We start from the raw sequence: 11,655 nt of genomic DNA on the forward strand, positions 1-11,655 counted from the left end.
TAACTCTTTTTCTGAGAGTGGAAAACGATGAGATTTTCCCTTTCCACATTAGTGTGTTGGCATGTCTATTTGGCATTATCATTTTTTAGGTCTTGTTTAGGCAGTCATATTATTGAGGTATCATAGACGTAGCTTCCCTGACATTTTTAGGAGACATATTTTCATATCACTCTTCCTGGTCCTCTAGCTCCTGTAATGCCCTACCCCTCCTGCAATGTACTCTGAGGCTTAGGTCAGGAGTTGTCTTGTAGATGTAATAGCTGAGTCTGGGCTCCTAATGATTTACATTATGAGTGGTTGTGGTTTATGCAGTGGTATTTGTTTGCTTCAAAGAAAACTTTCCTTGATAAGGAATGAGAACTATACTTATCTGAGGGTATAAGAATAAGTTTTAGAACGAATGAAGAAGATTTTGCTGGTTTAGTAAATTGACAGTAATAGGCTCTCTTCTGAGACCTATGTCCTCACTAGACATGTATTTTGCTATGTTTCTAGTACCAGGGCTTCTGCCTGTTGATAGACTTTAAGACCAACTAGACAGGTGCTGGTTACTGCCAAGATATGAGTGCCACTATTGTACCTTAAAAGGTGTCTTGCTATGATGATCTCTGTTATGGCTCATAACCTCACAGATAGATAGTACAATTGATTACTTCCTGTCATTAGAAGTTTTGACATAGTATTTTATGGGACTGTAAAAGCTATTCTACAGAAAAGAGGTTTTTAGGTAAGAATAAGATCCAATCCTACAAGAAAGCTTGTCAACTCATATACATAGATGAACTGACATTTAATTCTATGCTGCAAACAAATCCTAAGGTCTGTGTTTGTCAGTCTCGTTCTGGTTTAATAAACTGAGTACCTACAGAAAATGCCAAATTATGAGTGACTTAATATCTCAAATTAGAAATATTTAGTTAAGAATCATTAAGATGCTATTTTTCCAGACCTCGTTGTAAATAATATCATCACTATGCAATGAAGATATGATTCCCAAAGAGTTTTAAGTTAGGTTTGCTTATTCTTTGTGGTAATGATGTCTAGATTGCATAAGTAGAATCTAATTATGGTCAACAAAGATAATGGGTTAGCCCAGTATAACCAAGATGTTTGAAGAAACATAGAAACACTAATTATCATATCTGTGTCTATACTGAAAAGTTCACAGTGGGACTTGGAAACCAGAGCATGTTCATGTAACTATAAGTGCCATGTAACAAAGACATTGAGATACATGTTTATAGTCATTAAAATGTGTTAAATAAGAAAACAAGAAATTATGAAAAATAATTATTGTGCTAGCAAAATGGCTCAGATGACAAAGGCACATGATGACAACCCTAAAAACCTGAGTTCAAACCGCAGTACCCATGTAATAGGAGAGAACTGACCCTCCAACACTGTATTCAATCCTCCATAAATATATCTTAATATATGTAAATGTGAAAACAAAATTAAAGCATATTTATATAAAAATAATTCATTACCAGAAAGTTATTTCAAGAGAGAAAAGTTAAAATAAAATTATTAAAGCTATTTTTTTTTTGCCTCACCATTGATAATCACCGTAATATCACTGATCTGTTGTTGTAAAAAGAAACCATGATGAAGGCCACTTACACATGGACGCCTTTAACTTGCTTACAATTTCAGATTAGTCATGGTCATCATGACAGGAAGCAGACAGACAGGTGCAAGAGTAGTAGCTCAGAGTTTTAAATCCAGCAGGCATAGACAGCAATACTGGGCCTGGTATGGGCTTTTTAAACCTCACAAACTAAACACCAGAGACACACCTCTTCCATCAAGGGAATACCCCCAATCCTTTGCAAAACATTTTACTTCCTCATGACTAAACAATTAGATATATTAACCTATGGGGTCAATTCTCATTCAAAGCAATATAATCACTTTCTGCTTAGAAAATTCTATGTTACAATGCTTGGTAGACACGTACAAAATTAGACAATTGTTTAACAGAAGGCTTGTAATAAATCCTGATAAATAAATACCTGGGATAGTGGTTCTCTATACCACTAATGTATGTTTCTCTAACAAAAAATTTCTAAAATTGCATGTAACTAAAATTTGTTGACCAATAATAATACACTTGTTCATAGAGTATATGTGAATATATTTATTTAAATTATATTATATTTATTATTTTTATCTTATTTTTATCTATTTTATTTATGTATGAATTCCAAACTAGCATAAACAGATATTTATATATGAAATTTATAGTAGGAAGAACAATCAAGCTTGCAAATGTAGCCAAAATGTCTTCAGAAAATCAAAACATTAAGATATACTTAAATAAATGGGGATATGGCCCAATAAGTAAGTACTGCCTTACCAACATAAGTACCTGAATTTGATCTCCATAAGCCCTGTAAAAATGTGGAGCTGAGTGTTGTGTTTGTAATTCCAGGGCTCAGAGATGGAAATAAAAGGATCCTGGTGAAGGCTGGCCAATCACTATGACTTAATTGGTAATTCCAGACTAATGTGAGACGTAATGTCAAAGGCAATAGAAGGTTTTTTTTTTTTTTTTTTTTTTTTTTTATGCCAACAGTAGTTGTCCGTTGGCCTTTATATCCATGAATGGACATATGAAAGTCCACTCACTTGCATATACATACTTGTATGTGAACAATTATAGGCACACACACTACTATACAGATATACAGAAACATCAATAAAGATATAATGGGTTCTTAAAGATGTGTTGTAATTGATAGCATTGAGTCTTTTAAATATATGAACATTTCTGAGTGTTTTTGAAAAGTAGAAAGGGATAAATAATATACTACCTATAACTGAAGGCTTTTGTTTTTTGTTGGTTTGGGATGTTTGAAACACAATTTGTAACTAAAAATATTGAACAAAAGATGGACCTCTGTCCAAGTTCATGTGCTCTGTCTGCTCAGGGCCTGGGAACAGCACAAGGACAAGGAACAGCAGCAACTCCTCTGGACAGACACTATTAGGGTCATCCTTTCTGCTTCATCCCTGATACTGGTAGAATAATATGGGTACAGCCTCAATCTGAGCATAAACCTGGTGAGATTAAGCCAATGACCAAGAGAGATTTGGATCAGCAGGCCTACAGGTGTGAGGACTATGGCAAGTGTACATATAAGGAATGCACCTAACTAAGGACCCCTGGCCAAGGGACTAAATGTGTGACAAGCACTGCTCAATCCAAAATGTGAGCACTGTGCAACTTGGGTGTGTCATGTAGAAGGTCTCTTCTATCACTGCTCCAATGATGATGAAGACAATTGTACTAACAACTCTTGTTCTTAAAGTCAGTCACGTTGTGGTACACAATCATCAGCTATGAGTGCTGTGTCTCTCTTTTTGTCTTGTTTATGGTATTACCGTCCAGCCAAGGGTTGCCTTAAATTGTGTCTAAGGTGGTATGATTGAGTGAACAGGTCTGAATGCTTTTGTGAAAACTCAAACACAGTTTGCTGCTAAGTTCCCAGGGCCCCACCTTCCATATCCTAGAACTTTGAATAACCTAAATTAGTATTTTTTATCAGGAAAGTTGCAGTAATTAGAATTGTTTCTCCACCCTGTTTTTTGTTTGTGTGTTTGTTTTCTTTAAAGCACACAGCTACAGCCAACTAAAGAGTTGTTATCTTGACTCTGTTAACAGAGGGTTATGCATTCGTTGTTTATATTGAGACACTTTAATTTGTGTGTGTGTCCATGGACCATCTGTTTTTTGTTTGTTTGTTTGTTTAATTTTTGAGACAGGGTGTCTCTGTGTAGCCCTTGCTTCCTAGAAATTGCTCTGTAAATCATGTTGGCTTTGAACTCGCAGAGATCCTTTTGCCTCTGCCTCCCAACTGTTGGGATGAAAGGCTTGCAGCACCACAGCTGGCTGACCATATGCCATTCTCTCTTCTCCACTACAACTCTCCCCTAGTCCCTCTCTCTCCCAAATTTATGGCTTTTTGGACATCAGTGAATGTGTGTGTGTGTGTGTGTGTGTGTGTGTGTGTGTGTGCGTGTGTGTGTATTTGACTGGATGCATTGCTCCAATATACTGTGTCTAAAACCAAGGTTTGGACAACCTATGTGTAGCTTGTCCTTGGTAAAAACTGATTCTTCTTCTCTCAGGAGGGAATTAGCTGTATAAAAGTCTAAATATCCTGAGTTTCCAAATCCTTCTTTTACTCAAAACTGTCATAAGTTGTTGTCAGGCCAGATCAGTATTTAATATGATTGTAGTGATAATAGGAGAGGCAGGACTGCATCCCCAGCACCCCGGCCGCCTGGCTAGCTTACGCCCGAAATAACAACACACAAACTGTATTCATTTAAAGACTGCTTGGCCCATTTCTATCTAGCCTCTTTTAGGCTAATTCTCACATATTAATTTAGCCCATTTCTAATAATGTGTGTAAGCACCCCAAGGTGCGCTTACCGGGAAGATTCTACCCTACGTCCATCCTGGGTCTGAGCTTCATGCATCTGCCTCAGAGTGCAGAGCTATCACGTCTACCCGGGAGAGCTGAGCATGGCGTCTCTGCTCCAGAGAGCAGAGCTGTCTGGTCTTAATCTCACTTCCTCTTCCTCCCAGCATCCTATTCTGTTTACTCCTCCCACCTATGTTTTAACCTATCAGGGCCAAGGAGTTTCTTTATTGCTTAACCAATGAAATCAACAGATTGATATATGACACTCCCACATTATATGATATGATTAGAATAATAAAGAAGGTCCAATAAAAATATTGATCCAAGTTCATGTGCTGGAGACAATTTAGATGAACAAGCTTCAATTCATTCAACAAGAGTTAATCAAGACATTGAAATGGACAAACTGACCATCCCAGAATGCCCCCAAGAAGAACTTTGATTTCCATCCCTTGCCTGAATATATCCCAGGAATCTATTATTCCCTTCCATCAAGTTCATAACAATATAGCATAGTAACAAAGCCTTGTGGAAGTTTAAACATTAACATTCCTATGTTAGTCCTGAGCATGCTCTATATTCCTTGGATCATTCCAGCATGACACCCTTTAATCTAAAGGAAAGAGCAAACAAACAAAAACCAAAAACTTACCAAACCCTTCCTAAATCACTCCCAACTTCCTGCTATTTACCCAAGTATTTAGTGTTGAAATGTCCTCAAATTCCCAAAATGTTGTTTTTTTAATTCAACTACATATCGCTAACTATATCTCATGTCAATAGTCACCTTAATAAACTTGCAAAGCCTTTGGGAACTTTTTTAACTTTCAAATAAGTACATGAAAGTGCATAAAGTTAACTGTCACTTAATTATTTTGAAGCACAGTCTTCTATGAGGAGATGCATTATCATTTCTGACTTAAAGACTTACAGTATAGCCATGATAACCAAAGTATCTTGATGCTGGTGTAAGAAGAACAGAATAGAATAGAGAACTAAGAAACAAAACAAAGCCATCTACAGCAAACCCTGTCTTAATGAATGAGAAAGAAATATTCCCATAGCAACCTACTTTATGTAATTAGTCCACAGTTGTGAATATTCTTTAACCTCTCAAAATTGTGACTCAAACTGGGGACCAAAGGCTCAAACACATGAGCCCGTTCAGTATATTTAAGGTTCCAACTATATAATAAACAAATACAAAGAATTTATATATGGTGGAATACTATTCAGTCAGAAAGAAAAATGAATTCCTCCTATCTGCAACAACATACATACATCTGGAAGACACCATGTTAGGCAAAAGAAATCAGACACAGAAAGGCAAAAAATAGCAAATTGTTTGTCACATATAGAAATTAAGAGGAAAAAAAATCAACCCAAAAGCACAATATTGATTGATAGGTGTGAGGAAGGGTACAGAGAGTGGTAAGGGTGAAAGAATGGCAAACAGGCACCATCAAAGCACTTTGCATACTCATTAGGAAACATCACAATGGAGCCCATTAATATATGTGTTAACTGAGAAATATGTTAATAAAAGCAATGTCTCGCTAACTTAACAAAAGAAACACAGTTCTCAAAATTTTTAATGTAATAGCGCCTAAAATATTAAATTCTAGAAGTATATTGCAGTAAATATGGTTCATTTTACATATTAAGGAGCATAACTTATATGGTTGTTTGAATAAGAATAGTCAATATTGGCTCTTGTATTTCAGTATTTAGTCAGCAGAGAGAAGAAATGATTAGAAGGTGTAACCTTGTGGAGTAGGGTTGGCCTTGTTGTAGGAAATATGTTATTGAGGTAGATTTTGAGGATTAAAATGCCCATGCCAGGCCTGGAGTCTCTCTCTTTGCCTGCTGAACAGGAGGTACTATTTCTTCAACATTATGCTAGCCTGAATGCTGTTGTGCTCCCAGCCTTGATAATGATAATGGACTAACCTGCATAAATTCTAAGTACCCCACTAATTAAATGTTTCTTTTAAACAACTTGTCTTGGTCATGGTGTCTTTTCATACCAATAGAACAGTGACTAAACAAGTTATGTTTGAAAATGTCAATAGTATAATATGCAAAATTTGTGATTCCTATTAGTGACATTCACAGATATTACTGATACCATTTTAGTTGATATTTTCTTGTTCAGAATTGAATGAATAACTGTTAAATTTTATTTATTGGACTGTGCAACAAATATATGAAATTAGATAAAAAACATAATCAAAATAATATTAATAAAAGCAAAAATAGAAAACATTTGTTTGATTTTGAGCTGCATGGTTCTGAGAAAGTTCTCTCTTTCTCCAGAGTGTCATATTCTACCGCTAGCTAGCAACAAAGATTCATGGACTTTTATGTGTGAACATAAATCCTTCAATGTTTTCACGAGAGCCAATCGACCTTGGGTTCATAGCACATATCCTACAGCAAACCAAGCCCTGTTGCTTACAAAAAGATGAACTGAATACTACTGCTCATAGCTCGTTTAATTCTTGCCTAACACTGCCTTATAAATTAATATATAAATGCGCCTACAAGGTACATTTCTTCCCTAATTATAAACAACACACTAGTTTCCTGGCAAAAGTCAGAGACAGATGGAAAACTGGCATAGCAGAGTAGCATTCAGATTGTTCGAAGCACTGTGGGGAACATGTCCTCATACACATAGTTTCACATACCCAAGTTATGCAAGTAATATTACTATTATATACTATTACATACTCAAGGTTTACTACTACTATTACTTGGAAAGCTTCATTTTTATTCTGTCCCTCACTCACCATATATACAGCTGTGCTGGCACTGTTTTTCTTAATGTTAAGACAGAACATAGTTCTTAGGATCCACAGCTCACACCTATTATGTGAAAGCATCACTCTAATTGAAATTCTGATAACTTGTTCTCTCTATGCAACCTAAAAGTGTCTTTGTGAAAAAAATCACGACAATATTTTAGTTTCTATTTTGGATTGTCCATGAACTCTCTTAAGTACAATGGGAGAAATAGGAGAATACATTAGTAGACCTATTATACAATCCTATTACTCATGTAGCAGTTTATTTTGCTAAATATTAAATAAAAATATAATAATAGAAAACAGCACCAAGCAGTTAACGAGGATGACATGAAAATGTATGCACCGAAGCAAAGTCAGGATGACTTTGGGAAGGACAGTATCATTTTTTTCTTCAAGTGGAGTTTCTCATTTATCCTCTCAACCATCAGTGAACAATCATTTGCCTGAGGAAAGAAAGCTGAAGAGTGATTTTTCCTCATCAATGCTGTGGAATTCCAGGAACCTTACTTCCCTCAAGTATTCCTAAGAGTAGAAAAGAATGCTCAGAACTTACCTTTCAGAGCTTCTCTTATTTTGAAATTAACATCAGTAATTTTCTCAAAACTAACAGCTTAAATCATTCATGAAATTGTAGTACATGAGCATATTCTTTTCTCAGTCATAAGTACTGAGCTCAGAAGAGTGTGCAGGCTTCTTCTCTTTCAAGCATGTTACAGTCCCTTACCACCATACCACAGATGCTGCAATTGCCTGATGCTTGGGTGTTGATTACTTAAGACTTCCCTCCTTATACAAAAGGAGCAGATTTACAAGTTTAGAATTCAGGGTAAATAATATTGTAACTTGTCACAGCTGGAGAATTAATCAACTCATAAATTCCAAAGAGTTGAACTTTCAATTTTACTGGAACAATAAATTTGGAGAAATGATGTAGCTTGATTCATTTTGCATTTCCATTAATTACCAACAGAAACAGAAAACCTCTCCCCTCGATACTGAAGGTTGAAGGTGTGTGTGTGTGTGTGTGTATGTGATTGTGTGTGTGTGTGTGTGTGTGTGTGTGTTTTCTTGCTCTGAGGATATAGATTGCCAGTCATGCTTTAGATGAGATGCATGTATGCCACTCCGGGATTTCTCATAATTTTAATTCATTGTACCAACTCCAATGCTTCACACTGCAAGTTGCTTTTGTTTGAGGGTTCCGAGTCAATATTAATTTATTGATTAATTTGACAACGTTTTGTGGAATTTTTCTCCAACTGCTTCTGAAAAATTAGTGATTGAAGGTGACTACTAAGTCAAAATCTGCTTGTTAAGGGAAAACAATGCTCTAGTGTTAAAGTAAAAAAAAAAGTTCCTGCCAAGTTGCTTCTGGGAATTTTAAGAAATTATAATCCTCATATAACACAGACATTTAATATTCGACAAAGATGCCAACAGATTAAGCTGAAGAAAAGAATGAAATTAGACCTGTAAATATCATTTTGCATAAAACTAGCTCCTAATGGATCAAAGACTTAAGCTTGGAACTATAGACACTGAACTCCCTTTGCAAAACCACAAGTAGTACCCTGCATGATATTGGTGCAGGAAAAGGTTTTCTAAAGTTATAAGGAAGAATTTTCTGAATAGGACTCCATTTGTCCAAGAAATAAGATAGAAAATTGACAAGCAAAACATCATAAAATTTAAAAGCTTCTGTACAGGTTAAAAAATAAATCTGAAGAGAAGAGCACAGAAACAGAAAAAAATCTTTGCCGGTTATACATCCAACAGAGAATTAATATATGTAATAAGTAAAAAATTGAAAAAATAAAATTGTGTCAAAAATGGATTAAAAAATCTCAAAAGTGTTATCACTTGAAATTAGGGAAATGTAAATGAAAATAACTTTGATATTTTATCTTATCCATGGCAGAATGGCAAAGGTCTACAAAATAATAAACTACAAATTGTTGAATCAGGAGCGGCAGGGCTGTGTTCCCGGCACCCGGCCGCCCACATGGCTAGGTTATGCCCCGAAATAATTACACGGAAACTGTATTCTATTAAACACTGCCTGGCCCAGCTAGTTCCAGCTTCTTATTGGCTAGCTCTTACATATTGTTCTAACCCATTTCTAATATTCTGTGTAGCCCACGAGCTGGCTTACCAGGGAGGATCTTAACCTGCATCTGTCTGGAGCGGGAGAATCATGGCGACTCCTTGATTCAGCTTCTTTTTCCCAGCATTCTCTTCTGTTTACTCCACCTACCTAATTTTCTGTCCTATGAGGGCCGAGGCAGTTTCTTTATTATTAACCAATGAAAGCAACAGATAAGATACAAGACCCACCTCCATCAACAAATTATGGAGATGCTGAAGGGAAAGAGGAATCCTAATTAACACTTGGTGGAATTGCAAACTGGTGAAGCCACTCTGGACACCAGTGTGAAGATTTCTCAAAAAGCTAAAAGTAAATCCACCATATAATACAGCTATACTACTTTTTGGCATACGACTCAAAGTCTTTATTTTACTCCACAGATGTGTGTTCAGCCATTCACATTGCTGCTTTAATCACTATAGCTAGGAAATAGAAACAACCCAAATGTTCTTCAGCTGAGAAGTAATGATGAAAACGTGGTAGATATGCCCTGTATAATACTACCCTGCTGTTGAAGAAAATTAAATCATGAACTTTGCAGGAAGATGGAGCAAATTAGAAGAAATCGTGTTAGATGAGGTAATCCAAACATATATAAACAGATGTTACAGGTACTTTCTCTAATCTAAGTTTTCCAGCTCCAAATATTCAGAAGAAACCACATTTTCTGAAGTAACTACAGAAATTAGGTAAGTAAAACGGTACCATTGTTGAGGTAGAGGTGGTGGAGCAATAGAAAGGGAAAGAGACTGCAATTAGTCCAATCAGGGAAATAAGAAAAATGGAAGAAGGAATCTAATTAGGAAAATTAGAGAGAAATAAATACAGGAAAAGGAGGGCAGAGGCTAAAATAAATACAAATGCCTGAAAAACACCTAAGTAGTCATACTACTAACTAAAAAGGCAAAATACAACTAAGTCTACTAAGTCTTTTAAATCTGTCTTTATAAATTGTATATAATTGATATATATATTTTATATGTTTATGTATATAAATATATGTGTTTATATAAATATAGACTTAGGTGTATGGTATGTATACATGTATATATGTATAGTTTAAAAGCATATTTTTATCTGAGCTGAGAATGCTCATTGTAAGAAAAAGAACCCCTAACAATAAGAATAACAAAAACCCACACACCTCTTTTGAGTTCTTGGTCATGGTTGTCCAAGAGGCTTCCAAAACATCAAAGGCTGTTGCTGTTGCCCTTGGCTGTCCTTTAAAAACGAAAGTACCTATTGATGGAGATTCCATACATTTTCGAAACAAGATCCAGAAGCCTCTTAGCTGAAACTCTCATAAATGTTTCCTCCATGAGCAATAGCATTTTTGGTACCATTCTATAACATGCAACATTCCAAAGGAAAGAAGAAACCAACAGCTCTATACATCTATGATGCCTATGAATCACAACAGTGGTTAGATGAAACAATACTCTAAGATTGAGAAACTTTTAGGTATCTCAATCTTCAGATAACCAACAGCTACTTATTTTTACTTAAAACTCACTCTACAAGGAAGAAATTATGCATGGTTCTAGAAAACTAGCCAATGATCTGGGGCTAATGATGGCTCCTTACTAAACCAGAATAATTCCTAATAACACTATAAACATTTGTACTTATATTCACAGGTAAATGTAACCCTCATCAAGGAAACCACTTTTTGCAACAGACAGACAGACAATTGCAGCACACTACTTCTAATCAAAATGTACAGAGTTCTGACGATCAGTCCAGAAAGTGTAACTCCACAATACATTCTTTCTTTAAAACCACTATTTCATGTACTCAAAAGTGCAATAGATTGCAAGATCTCGATATCATTAAGTAAGAAGAAAAGCAGTCAAAAAGAAAAGCAGTCAATGTAAATATCCTTTAAAAATATTATCTCATGTTCAGTAACCTGGCAAACCTGAGTTGACATTGCAACTCAGAACTTTGCCTGACTGACTGTTGACAAGTGAACTGCTATTGTTGTGTGTGTGTTTTGTTTTCCTTGTTCAATGAAATACCCATCAAAATCCCAACAAAATTCTTCACAAACCTCAAATGAAAGATACTCAAATTCATATGGAAAAGCAAAAAACCCAGGATAACCAAAACAATCCTGTACAATACAGGAACTTATGGAGACATCACAATCCCTGACTTCAAACTCTACTATAGAGCTACAGTACTGAAAACAGCCTGGTACTGGCATAAGAACAGAAAGGAGGATCAATGGAACTGGATCAAAGACCCAGATATTAATTCACATACCTTC

General features: G+C 35.7%; 1 pseudogene; it reads left to right on the forward strand.

Moving 5' to 3' along the window:
• Positions 1-1,306: 1,306 nt before the first annotated feature.
• Positions 1,307-3,483, forward strand: LOC126513771 (protein sprouty homolog 2-like; annotated as a pseudogene).
• Positions 3,484-11,655: the final 8,172 nt, after the last annotated feature.

Source organism: Alexandromys fortis, unplaced genomic scaffold (assembly GCF_014885135.2).
Source record: "Alexandromys fortis isolate MF-2015 unplaced genomic scaffold, M_Fortis_MF-2015_v1.1 scaffold_117, whole genome shotgun sequence".
In the NCBI taxonomy this organism is placed as follows: Eukaryota; Metazoa; Chordata; class Mammalia; order Rodentia; family Cricetidae; genus Alexandromys; species Alexandromys fortis.